Source organism: Mobula birostris, chromosome 7 (assembly GCF_030028105.1).
Source record: "Mobula birostris isolate sMobBir1 chromosome 7, sMobBir1.hap1, whole genome shotgun sequence".
Classification (NCBI taxonomy): Eukaryota; Metazoa; Chordata; class Chondrichthyes; order Myliobatiformes; family Myliobatidae; genus Mobula; species Mobula birostris.
In genome coordinates this window covers 143,052,065-143,065,713 of record NC_092376.1, presented here as the reverse complement: position 1 = coordinate 143,065,713, position 13,649 = coordinate 143,052,065, and positions in this window count along the sequence as shown.

Here is a 13,649-nt window from a genome sequence, read left to right as displayed (position 1 = left end):
TAACTTCAACCATCCGTTTCCAGTAACTGTTGTTCAGTCCTGAACATCAGCTTGGAGGAATATTAGGCCATTTCTCCTTATAAAACTGCTTCAACTCTGGGATGTTGGTGGGCTTCCTTGCATGAACTGCTTACTTCAGGTCCTTTCACAACATTTCTATAGGATTAAGGTCAGCACTTTGACTCAGGTATTCCAAAACATGAATTTTCTTCATTTTAGACCATTCTGTTGCTGATTTACTCTTGTCTTTCAGATCATTGTCTTGTTACATTATCCAACTTCTATTAAGCTTTAAATGATGGACTACTACACTGACATTCTCCTGTAAAGTGTCTGAAACAATTTTGAATTAATTGTTCCCTCAACGATTGCAAGCTGTCCAGGCCCTGAGGCAGACATCCCACCTCTCCTGGAAGTTCCGGGAGTCTCCCGCATATTGATAGTGGCTCCCTGATGCCTGAAAATTATATACAATATCCCAGAAATCGATTTTTTTGAGAGGGAGAGGGAGAGCGAGCATCCTGATTGGTCTCTCTTTGTGCTAAGTAGACCTGTCAGTTTTCTCTGTGGGTGGGCTTTACAGTTGACCTCAAAAATAATGACAGTGTTGCTCGCTGCACTGTTTGCAACAGTGACTTTTCTATTGCCCATGGTGGGTTAAAATGTAAAAGCAATGTTGAACTGAATTTAACAGGTGTCATTCGTTCATTAGCATAGCTAACGTTATTTAAACTAGCTGGCTAGCTGCTAAGGAGCTACTCTATTGATGTCCTACGTGATAAGGCCAAACTCCCTGTAGACTTGCTTAAAGTTGTAATAGAATAAACATAATAATATAATAAAATAAAATAAAATATAATATAATATAAGTACATATTTTAATGTCACATTTTCTGCATATGCCCAACTTTGTTTACAGATTAGACAAAATCACTAAACAAAGGATTATATACACCCTTGGAGGTCGACGGTGGGGGGATATGGGATTGCAGGGGGTGGGGGTGCTATCTCCCTGAAATGAGTTTTTGCAGGGTGGGATGTCTGCAAAGCAACCCCAAACCATGATACTCCTTCCACCATGCTTCACAGTTGGGATGAGGTTTTGGGATTGGTATGCTTTGCTTTGTCCCCCCAAACATAACAATGTGCATCTCTGCCAAAAAATTCAACTTTTGTCTCATCTGTCCACAGAACATTGTCCCAGAAGCATTGTGGGACATCCAGGTGGTCTTTTGCAAAATTGAGACATGCAGCAATGTTGTTTCTTTTGGAGATCAGTGGTTTCCTCTGTGGTGTCCTTCCATTAACACCATTCTAGTTCAGTGTTTTTCTTATAGTGACACATGACAGCAAGTTCTAGAGATTTCTGCAGGTCTTTTGCTGTTACCGATGGATTCTTTTTCACATCCTTCAGCATTGTACATTGTGCTCTTGGAGTGATCTTTGCAGGATGCTCACTCCTAGGGAGAGTAGTAACGGTACTGAATTTCCTCCATTTGTAGACAATTTCTATTACTGTGGACTGATGAACACTCAGGTCTTTAGAAATGCTTTTGTAGCCTTTTCCAGCTTCATGCATCTCTACAATTCTTCTTCTAAGGTCCTTTGAAAGTTGTTTTGATTGAGGCATGGTGCAAATAAACAGATCTTTCTCTGTCAGTAACCTGACTTTGTGTGCCTTTTATATAGGGCAAGGCACCTCTGCAACCCACACCTCCAATTTTATCTCATTGATTGGAGCACCTGACTCAAAACAGCTTTTGTAGAAGGCATTACCCGAGATGTTTATATACTTTTTCTAACAAATACATGTAATATTGGATCATTTTTCCAAATAAACAAATGAACAAGTATAATGTTTTTATGTTATTTATTTAATTGGGTTCTCCTTATCTAGTTTTAGGACTTACATGAGGATCTAATCACATTTTCGGTCATATTTATGCAGAAATAGAGAAAATTTTATGGTGTTCATAATCTTTCTGGCACCATTGTAAGTACATGCTACAGAGTATTTTTGCTTGCTTGTCAAAGGCTGAGGGGACCATTGAGGACTTCGATCTCAATAAAATACTTAGCCTTAGAATTTTTCTTTACTGGTGGCTCAGAAGTATAAGTCAACTGATATCGGCTCCCACGGTACATGTTCTATAAATCCCCAACTTGCCTCAATTCCTAGAAACTCCTGCATATTTCATGTACTCTTGCCAGGGAGTTTCACTGGCATTGTTATTACTGGATGAAATGGTTTTGTTCTGTCTTTTGTTTCTAGAGCTACATTTCCTCCTACACTTAAAGGCTTAAATGCACATTTTATATAGCATTTATTACCAGGCAGCGAATTGCTGTTCAGCTATAAAATCTGTTTATACATGGAATATAGTGCCCCAATGTGTGAAGCATCCAATAAATACAAATAATATGCCTATGCCTATACTCACAAGTTCATCCCTATTCATTGTTATAATAGTGTAATAAATCCTTATCAACATTTTTCCTGTATAATTTCTAACAAATTTTAAATAATTTATTATTTTTAACATTTTTTCAATTGTATGTCCTTAAAACAGACCTGTAGTAATGCGTTCAAGGGGTGGAGCACAATAGCCAGTTTTGGCAAGAAACTGATATAGTAATTGATAAATCCTAAAAATGACATCTGTCATTGCTTGTATTTTCTCAGCACACTTGTATAATGCTTGTACATCAATGTTGTGACCACAGTAAGTGATGCTTGGTATAAAGAATTCACATTTGTTTTGTCATGCTCTGACAATGAGATTTTGGAGATGTTCCTTGTCACCCTCATTGGTAACAATGATCTTTATCATTGTTGTCCATTTAGTTTTGTCTGCCTGACATTCTCTTTGTACTTGTCCTACTTTTTTAGCGTTTTATGCAAGTTTCACCTTTAAACCTGCATTGGTCTGGTATATGTGAGACCAGGCCACAATGGTAACACAATTCGTTTGGCCAGGCATGTTTCCATTTAGACATTCATGCTCATGCTCACTATCATTCCTGACTGCAACTTAATTGAATCTTTGGCTGCAGTTTCCTTTGATACAGCGCTTTCAACTGTTTCTTTTAAATGTGAGTTGTGCTTCAGTTAGGAGCCATTTTTGAATGTTTTTTTGTAAGGTTCCATAAGTTAAATGATCTCTCAGTGCACCATTATGCCCTTCACTGAAACGGCAATGCCCAGACAATTTCATGGAACTCAGCAAAATTGACACTTGTTTCTCATGACCTCTTCCATTTGCTTTAAAATACTGCTCAATTCGCTCAGTATATATAATCCAGTTATCTGTTGTGCAATTGAACACGCCTATCTTTCAGATGTAGCCATCTATTTCTGCTATTTACTTATTTATTATTATCATCTGGTACTCTCTATTTATGAACCCATGAATTTGGTCCATCTTCTGCCTTTTTTTAAACTAGATGTCTTTCTCCCCATGCGAAGAAAAAAAAAGTGTTGCGCTTCTTTTTTTTAACGAATGTGTCACTGCACTTCAACAAGTAGGTAGCCGACTTGGGTTCATTTTAAACTTACTCATTGCCACTGTTATGTTTTGTAACTCCAAAAATAATAAAAAAAACAGGGGAGACCAGGAAATTGGTACTCTTCATTATTACTTTTAGTGAGGCACACCTTTATGACATGTTGGTGCAGCGACATACGCCATTCACATACTTTTACACATAGCCTACAATGAACTATGCAAACACCGAAGAATGCTCGACAAAACAATATATCTATAGTATTACTTAAATATTATTGAAATACTAAATACACAACATCCCCATAACATGTATTTGGATGTAGCTGCCTCTGTTTGTGGTGAGTCGTTACATTCTCCTGTTGATGTAGTGGTTGTTCCTTCTATTGTGGTAGTTATACTTGTTTATCTTACTGTGGCATGAGTGTCATCACTATTGCCTACTTTGCCAATTTTGATGCCAAATAAAAGGCTGCAAGTGCTGCATATCAGAAATAAGTTGAGGTGATACTCAACAAGTCAGGCAGCATCCCTGAGAAAGAAACCAAATGAATTTTTCAGCTCCACAACCCTTCATCAGAATTTGAAATGCAGGAATTTGTGTCAGTTGTTGAAGGATGAACTGTGATTAGTTGATAGTGAATAAATCAGTCCCATGATATGCATAGCCTTAATGGTATTTTGCCAACTATCATTGCTTTCCTTTGCGCGTAATTTTGTACTCTGATATACCGAGGATGTTGATGCTCTTTACTCTATAGCTTTGTAAATTTTATTGTAGTAGACATCTGATCTAATTCTCAGCATGGTTTTTCTATACTTTCCTGGATTTTCTGAGTCATCCTCATTACACCTTTCTGGACCCATCCCATCCATCACATTATAATCCAGGGGTCCCCAACCTTTTTTGCACCGCGGACTGGTTTAATATTGACAGTATTCTTGCAGACTGGCCGACCGGGGCCGGGGAAGTGGTGTTCAAGTAGGGCTGCCAACTTTCTCACTTCCAAATAAGGGACAAAAGTAGCAGTCAAATACGAGACATTTGTGTTTACCCTGAGAAAGACTACCATGACCATGAAGCCTTGCATGGGCACCTGTGTGCACATGTGTGACGTGTCGATTTTTTTCTACAAATCGGTTTTGGCTTAATCTTCCTGATTCTGTTAAGTGAAACTACACTGTACATACATTATTTCTACTTTATATAGGTTGTGTATTTATCATATCATTCCTGCTTTTACTATATGTTTGTGTTATTTTAGGTTTTATGTGTTATTGGTATGATTTGGTAGGTTATTTTTTGGGTCTGGGAATGCTCGAAAGTTTTTCCCATATAAATTAATGGTAATTGCTTCTGCGCTTTACGCCATTTCGGCTTATGAACGGTTTCATAGGTACGTTCTATCTTAGCGGGGGAAATATGGAACAAGGGCGGTCCCATATGGGACAAACCAATTTAGCCCAATATATGGGATGTCCCGGCTAATACGGGACAGTTAGCAACCCTATGTTCAAGTTCAACAGTGCGTGACAGGAAATGAGGAAAGGTGCAGCTGATTCATATTGTTTCATATCGCTAAATCATATTGTTTCCTCGCGGCCCAGTAGCACATGCTTTGCGGCCCGGTACCGGTCTGCGGCCTGGTGGTTGGGGACCACCGTTAATATCCATCTCATCCATCTCAGTCCTGATGAAGGGTCTCAGCCCGAAACGTCAACTGTTGACTCTTTTCCATAGATGCTGCCTTGCCTGCTGAGTTCCTACAGCATTCTGTGTGTGTTGCTTGGATTTCCAGCATCTGCAGATTTTCCTGTGTTTGCTTTCCATCCCATTGTTCTCTCTGTTCATTTTGTCTTTTCAAGACAGTCCAGAGTTATGTTTTGAGGATGCATTTCTAATTTCTCATCTTTCTCAGTTTGTTCTATTATCATTGGTGTCAGAGTTCCCTGTCTCATCTTGTGTTTTTGCTGTGGTGACTGACAATGTTAAGCAACTTCAAGATTTAGGATTGTTTTATGTCTTTTCCAGTTCACAAGTATAAAGGAGAACAAAATAATTGTTACTCTCGATCCAAGGCAGCACAAGAAAACACAATAAGATAAAGAATGCAACAATAAAAAACACAACAATTATAAATACAGTACTTAAGATAGCTTATACTGTATACACACGTAAATTGTATGTACATAAAGTGACACTAGGTAAATAAATCTATAAAATAGTGGTGGTAGGGTGGGCTTATGAGTGGAGGTGTTGGTCAGCCTTACTGCTTGGGGAAAGCAACTGTTTTTGAGGGTGGTGATCCTGGTGTGAATGCTATGTAGTGTCTTCCTTGATAGGAATGAATCAAGCAATCCATGAGCAGGGTAGTGGGATCCTTCATGATATTACTAGCCTGTATACTGCACTTTTCTGTATACATGTCTTTGATGGTCAGTAAGTTGGTGCTGGTGATGCATTGGGCAGTTCTGACTACCTGTTGTGGAGCCTTCTCGTTCGCCACAGTACAGTTTCCATACCAAACAGTGATGCAACTTGTTAGGATGCTCTCTACCGCACACCTTTAGAAGGTCATGAGTATCGATATGCATAGTCTAGCTCTTTTCAGCCTCCTCAGAATGTAGAGGCGTTGGTGAGATTTCTTGTAGGATGTGTTCTGAGACCATGAAAAGTTGTGCAAGATGTGTGCCCCCAGGAGTTTGAAACTGCTCAGTTTCCACTCCAATGTAAAGCAGAGAGTGTGTGGTGTGAGTTTTCCAGAAGTTGATAACCATCTCCTTTGTCCTGCTGACATTGAGGAAGAGTTTTTTGACTGGCACCAGGCCTTGAACTCTTCTCTGTAGGCTGTATCATTGTTGTTGGTGATGAGCCCCACCACTGTGTCACTGGTGAACTTGGCACTGTGATTGCTTGGGTGTTTGATTGTGCAGTCACTTGTGAGCAGAGTCTACAACTATGGGCTTAGCACACAGCCCTGGGGGGCACCTATGTTGAGGATGATGGGGGAGGGGAGGAACCATTGTGCATCCTGACTATCGGAGGACTGTTGGTTAGGAAGTCCAACACCCCGTTACACAGTGGTGGATTTAGATTGAGGGGTAGGAGTTTTTCACCAAGTCCTGTTGGACAATAGAGTTCAATGTCGAATTGAAATCCAGAAAGGGCATTCTAACATAAGTGTCCTTATTTTCTAGGAATGTCAGGATCAGGTGCATGACAAATGCTATGACATTTGTCATTGAGCGGTTCTATTGATAAACATACTGGTGAGTGCTTGGCGAGGTAGGATTGGAGTTTTTGATATATGTCATGACCAGCTGTGCAGAGCAATTCGTGATGATTGGCATCAATGCCACTGAGTGGTAGTTGGGTGGTGGCCGATTTGAAGCATGTTGGCAAGCAGCCTGGATGAGTGAAGTGTCCATGAAGAAGCCAGTGCACACTCCCTGATTACTCAGCCTGGGGTGTTGTCTGGCCTGGCAGCCTTATGTGGGTTGACTCTGTGCGAAGTCCTTCTCACATCTGTTGGTGTCGCAGACAATTGCTGCTTACCTGGGAAGGGAATCACTTTCAGGGTGGCATGGTGTTGCGTGTCCTGAAGTGTGCATAATCGGTAGCACTATATCTTTCAGAGTAAAATCATCATTTTGAGGCTTTGGAAATTATCTTTGCAGTTTTGCTGGTACTCTGCTTGCAGTTCTGTTTTGGCTATTTGGCCTACAGTGAATTTCCTTATGTGGAGATAGGTGTGGACTTCTTGAATCCATATTGGACTTCCTCCATGATGGGATTCCCTGTTTCTGCTGATGCATGTGCTTTTGAATTAAGACCTGTTGGCTTACCATTTTGTATTAGGGCTGCTTCCAAGTCTTTAAAAGGAGTAGGTTTTTGTTTTGTTAACAGTGTGAAGGGTACAACTCATACAGTACAAACTGTCCCTTGTACAGTATTTGTAAAAACACTTTTTTCATAGAAATATGAACACTGATATTCATATTCTTCTTTCATTAGTTCTTAGTAGCAGTTAGATTCATCTATGGCTTATATTCTATTTATTTTCATAGTAGTCCCAGCTGAGGCAGCATGTTGTGTCCTTGAGCCAGGCACTTAAGCACACATTGCTCTGCAGCAACACCGGTGCCAAGCTGTATGGGTCCTAATGCTCTTCCCTTGGACAACATTGGTGTCATGGAGAGGGGAGACTTGCAGCATGGACAACTGCTGGTCTTCCATACAACCTTGCCCAGGCCTGCGCCCTGAAGACTTTCCAGGCGCAGATCCATGGTCTCGTAAGACTAATGGATGCCTTTTATAGGCAGCATATTTCTTCACAGGGATTACAGCAGATTTGTCAGTGAGGTAGTATAAGTACAAATATTATACCCTTGTCTACAACACTATAGATCTGCAGAGATTAACTTTCAACATGTGCTTTCCAAGCCTTAACCAAACCACAATCATGTGCAGCAGTAATTAGTCGTCTCTGATCTTCAGACTATGCCGGCCCTGGGATAATGATTTAATGCTTTCACCCTCTCTATGCCCATCATTATCTTCTATTACCCCCATCAGGTCAGCCTCCAATCAGTATGTTCCAATGATAAAATCCTAGTCTATACAACCTCCTCTTGTAGCTCAGGCCACCAAGCCCAGGCAACACTCTGGTATTTAATTTTCCCACTCTCTCCCATAAAAGGATGATCAAAACTGTTCACAATACTTCAAATATAGTCTCACCAATACCTTATATAACTGCAACATAACTTCCTAACATCTACACATCATGCCAAATGACTTCTTTACCATTCTATCTGCCTGTGACTCTGCTATCAGAGAAAGAAGTCCCTCTGTTCCATGACATTCAGGGTCTATCATTCACTGTATAAATCCTACCCTGGCTTGACTCCCAAAATGCAATACCTCACATTTATATCTGTATTTGCCAATCCTCAGCCCACATATCTTGCTGATCGAGATCCCCTTGAAATTTTTCATATCCTTCCACAATGTCGAGAACAGCACGTATTTTGGTATCATTCAGAAACTTTTTAATCATGCCTTATACATTCACATCCAAATCACCTATATAAATTATAAACCACAAAGGTCCCAGTACTGACCCCTGTGGCACACAACTAGACACAGGCCTCCAAGATATAACCTTTGATTGTCATTGTTGTGTACTTAATATTTCAGTAATATTTGAGTAATATTGAAAATAGGTTATTTGATTAGGCATTCTTGTTTGTTTAAGTAATTCATTATGGGTTATGTGTAAAAGTACGTGAATGGCAAACACCATCACATCACCACGTCATATATGCACATCTGGATTAAAGTAAAAATAAACTTAAGACACGCATTCTGGACTCCCTTGTTTTTATTTTTTATTAGTTTTATGTTTTGGAGTTACAACACATAACAGAGGTGACGAGTAAATTTTAAAACATCTCCAAGATAACCACCTACCTGTCGAAGTGTAGTGAAATGCGTGAGTTAAGAAAAGCACAGTGAGAAGTTTGAGTTAAAGAAGAGCTCAGCACATTTTATTCACAAGAGGAGAAGACATTCACGTTTAAAAAGAGGCAGAAAACAGACAAATCCATGTGTTCATAAACAGAGAGTACCAGGTGATAATAATCATAAATTTAAAAAAAGCAGAAATTGCAAGCTAATTGGAAAGGTAGACACATTCACTTGCACAAGAGATAACTGGAATATGTATATGGATTGAATTAAACTGTATATTGAAGCAAATGAACTAGCCAATGAGAAACAAGTGCCAGTTTTGATGAGTGCATTGGGTTTAAAGGCATACAGTTAGCTTAGTTTGACTGCTTCAACCAAACCAGCAGAAAAGAGCTTTGTTGATATCATGCAGAAACATTTAGAACCAACACCATTGTTGATTGCAGAACACTTCATGTTTCATAAGCGGAATTAAAAGAATGGAAGATTACAAGTTTATGGGCTCAGAATACGACACAACAAGTGTGAATTCTAATCAAGCACCACTTACTGTGGTCACACCATTTACACACAAACACTACACCAGTGTGCTGAGAAAATTGAAGCAGTGGTTGATGCCCCAAGGCTAAAGGACGTGTCACTGTCACAGTCTTTTTTAGAATTTGTCAATTACCATAACAGTCCTAGTGTCAACTCCTACAACCACCATAGAGGAGGCCCCAGAACCTGAGATTGTTTCACAGCCACAAGTTTCACCTGCTAAGCAGAGTGACCCCTCACCCCTCCACATCATGGAAGACATTATCTCACAAGACTAAGAAATCCTCCACATCAATTAAATCTTTAGGCCTGAATGGGACAATTCAAATTTTATTATACTGTGGAATAATATACTATTGTTTAATTAAGCATTCTTTGTTGATTAAATAACTTATTATGGGTTATATGTAAAAGTATGCGAATGACATGCATCATCACACCACAATGTCACATGTGCACATTTCACTTAAAGTAAAAACAAAATTAAGACATGCATACCAGATACCCTTGCTTTTATTTTGATTATTTTTATGTTACAAAATAAAACAATCATTCTGTGCTTCTTACCATTGCATCAGTCATGATTCCAGTCCTCTGCCTCTCCCAGAATCCCATGTAATCCAACCTTCCAGACTAGCCTGTCATGAGGGACCTTGTCAAAGGCCTTGCTAAAGTCCATATAAACAAGATAAGATTAGCTTTGTTTGTCATGTGTACATCGAAACCTGCAGTGAAATGCGTCAAAACAATGCAGCAAGGATTGTGCCAGACAACCTGTAAGTGTCACCATACTTCCAGTGCCAACATCGCATCCCCACAACTCACTAACCTTAACTTTACATCTCTGCAACGTGGGAGGAAACCCGAGCACATGGAGGAAACCCCTGTGGTCACAAGGAGAATGTACAAGCTTCTTACAGACAGTGGTGGGAATCAAACCTCAATCTTACTGCTGGCACAGTAAACCATTGCACCAACTGTTATGCTACTATGCCAACCTACTGGATCTGCAAGACAATATCCACTGCCCTAATCTCATCTCCCCTCTTGGTTACTTCTTCAGAAAACTCCAAAGGATTTGTCAGGCATGACTTCCCACCACAAAGCTCTGCTGATTGTCCTGAATCAGGATCTGTTCCTCCAAATGTTGTTAGATCGTGACCATCAGTATCCCCTCCAGAAATTCACCCACCACCAATATCAGACTCACTGACTTGTAGCTTTATGGCTTGTTTTTGCTACCCTTTTTAAACAAATAGTACCACATGTACTGTTTTCTCGTCCTTCAGGACTTCACCTGTAGTTAGAGATGAAGCAAAAATCTCTGCCAGGGCCTCTTTTAGTTCCTTCACTTGCTTCTCAAAAGATACAAGAATAAACCAAGCCCTGGGGACTTATCAACTTTAATGCATTTTAAACCATCCAGTACCTCATCTCTGCTCATTTTTATGTGATCCAAGACAACAGCACTCATTTTCCCCATTTCCTCAGCTTCCATTGTTCTCTACACAGTAAAAACTGAAGAGAAATGTTCATTAAAAATCTAACCCATTTCCTTTGGACCTTACATTGGAGGCCATTCTCTCTCTGGCCACCCTTTTAATATACTTACAGAATCTCTTGGGATTTTGCCTTGCATTGCATGCCTTCTCATGTCCTCCTTTTGCTCTCCTAACTTCTCTTTCAAGTGCACTCCTGCACTTCTTGTAGTCGTCAAAAGGCTCACTAGTTCCCCATTGTTTCTGTGTAGTGTATGTCTTCCTCTTTTTCTTAACCAGCACCTCAATATCCTTCATCAACCAGACTTCCTGAAACCTATGAGTCTGGCCCATCACCTTAACTGGAACATGCAGAAACTGAACTCTTGACATCATTATTTCACACTCCCATTTGGTAGATACTCCTTTCCCAGCAAAGAACCTCACCCAGTTGCCCACCACAAGATCCTACCTAATGACTCCAAAATTTGCTCTACCCCAGTTCAGGGTCTTAACAGTGAACTGGTCATATAATTCTCCATGTCTATTTAAAATCTAATAGAATTATGGTTGTTGGACCAAAAGTGCTCACTGACAATTCTATTTCAATTTAAAACATAAAACATAGAACAGTATAGTAGAGCAAAGTCAAGGCCTGTCACCAACCTTTTGACCTACTCCAAGATCAATCTACCCTTCCCCCTCACATAGTCCTTCATTTTTCTTTCACCCATGTCTTAAATGTCCCTAATGTATCTGCCTCTACCACTACCCCTTGCAGTGCATTCCATGCACTTACCGCTCTCTGTGTAAAGAAAAACCGCCCCCAACATCCCCACTACTCCTCCCTCCAATCACCTTAGTTCTCTCATACTAGCTATTGCCACCCTCGAAAAAAGGCGCTGGCTGTCCCCTCTATCTTATACATCTCTATCAAGTCTCCTTCATCTTTCTTCATTCCATAGAGAAAAACTCTTGCTTATTCAATCTTTCCTCATAAGGCGTGTTCTCTATTCCAGACAGTATCCCAGTAAATCTCCCCGCACTCTCCAAAGTTTTGATATCCCTTCTATAATGAGTCAACCAGAACTGAACAGAATACTCCAAGTGTAGGCTAACCACAGTTTTATAGAGCTGCAACATTAGTTTGAGGCTTTTGAACTCAAAATTTCCTTCACTAACAAAGGCCATGCATTAGGGTTAGGGTTAGAGTTAACACCTTAACCACCCTAGCATCTCGAGTGGCAACCTTGAAGAATCTATTGTTGGCCATGAAGAAATTAAAATATGGGAGAAAAACATCAAACTCGAATGATCAAGGACAGTGGAAGTAGACAAACCTATTGTCTTTGTTCTTGCCATGTGGTTAAAGGAATGGAGGCTGCCATTTTGTGAAGCTGCTCTGTAACGCTCCATTCTATGAGCTGTCTTGTGAATTGGTTTTGCTCAGGAGTAGCTTTATCAACGTGCTGATGGGAAGCTGACACACATTAGCCAGATAGGCCAGAGCCAAAGAGATTGGAACACAGCATTTACACTGATAAGGATAGAGTATACGAATGAGGGTATCCAAATGCAAAACAACAAAAAATCCATAGACTAACTATCATAAGGAAGACAACTCCCACCTCCCCTCACTCCACCCAGAAGCCAGGAGAAGAACGATCAATCATGTGGACGGCAGGAGATCCTCTATTTGTGTTATAAATTGGAAAAATAGTCTGAGTGAGAATTGGTACAGGGGGAGCTGTCGAATTCATGTTTTAGTTTGTTGATCCAGGGTCAACATAGTTAAGTTGATGTTTGAGCTGAGGTAATGAAGTGTAAGCTTTGATTAATTAGTGAATTGCCTAACATACTGTAGATCAATTGATAGAAATCGACACTATGGACTTTAAGATTGCTCGATTCCTCCGCTCTGCTAAGGATCCTGCCATTAACTTTGTACTCTGCAATCAAGCTTGACCTTTCAAAGAATACCTCTCTGCTCTCTTTTGTTTAAAATTGATCCGAAACTGATGCACTTTAGTGTCAGCAGTTTATTCAGTAGATGCAGTGAAAAGCTTGCCCTGCATACTATTTATACAGATCAAAACATTGCACTGCATTGAGCTAGAATAAGACAAAACAATAACAATGCAGAATAAAGTGTAAAGGTCACCAAAAAAGTACAGTCCAGGTAAACAATAAAGTGCAAGATAGCGAGGTAGATTGTGAGACCAAGAGTCTATCTTATCATACAAGAAGTCATTATAATATCCAATTACATGATATACACATTATAATATCCAAAAATACTTTTTCTTGTTAATGCTGTTTTTAAATGTTTTAGCATCAATTCTTCAATCCTTCCCTTGCTGAAATTTCATCCTCTGTGTTAAAACTCTGAAATACTTTACTTGGTTTGACAACACTCAGATATTGTGTGAGAGAAACTCAAATATGGAGCAAGTCCAAACAGCTGCTGGATTCTTACTCCATCTGTGTCTGCATCTTATAAAGAGCTTTGACTTTGTGTGGATTATGTACATTATCTTCTTGTGAATACATGTCCTACAAATGGAATATAAACCCAATGATGTTTTATTTAATTGAATACTAGTACACAAATGTTGCATTGGTGTAGGAACACTTTTAATCATGCACTGAAGTTGT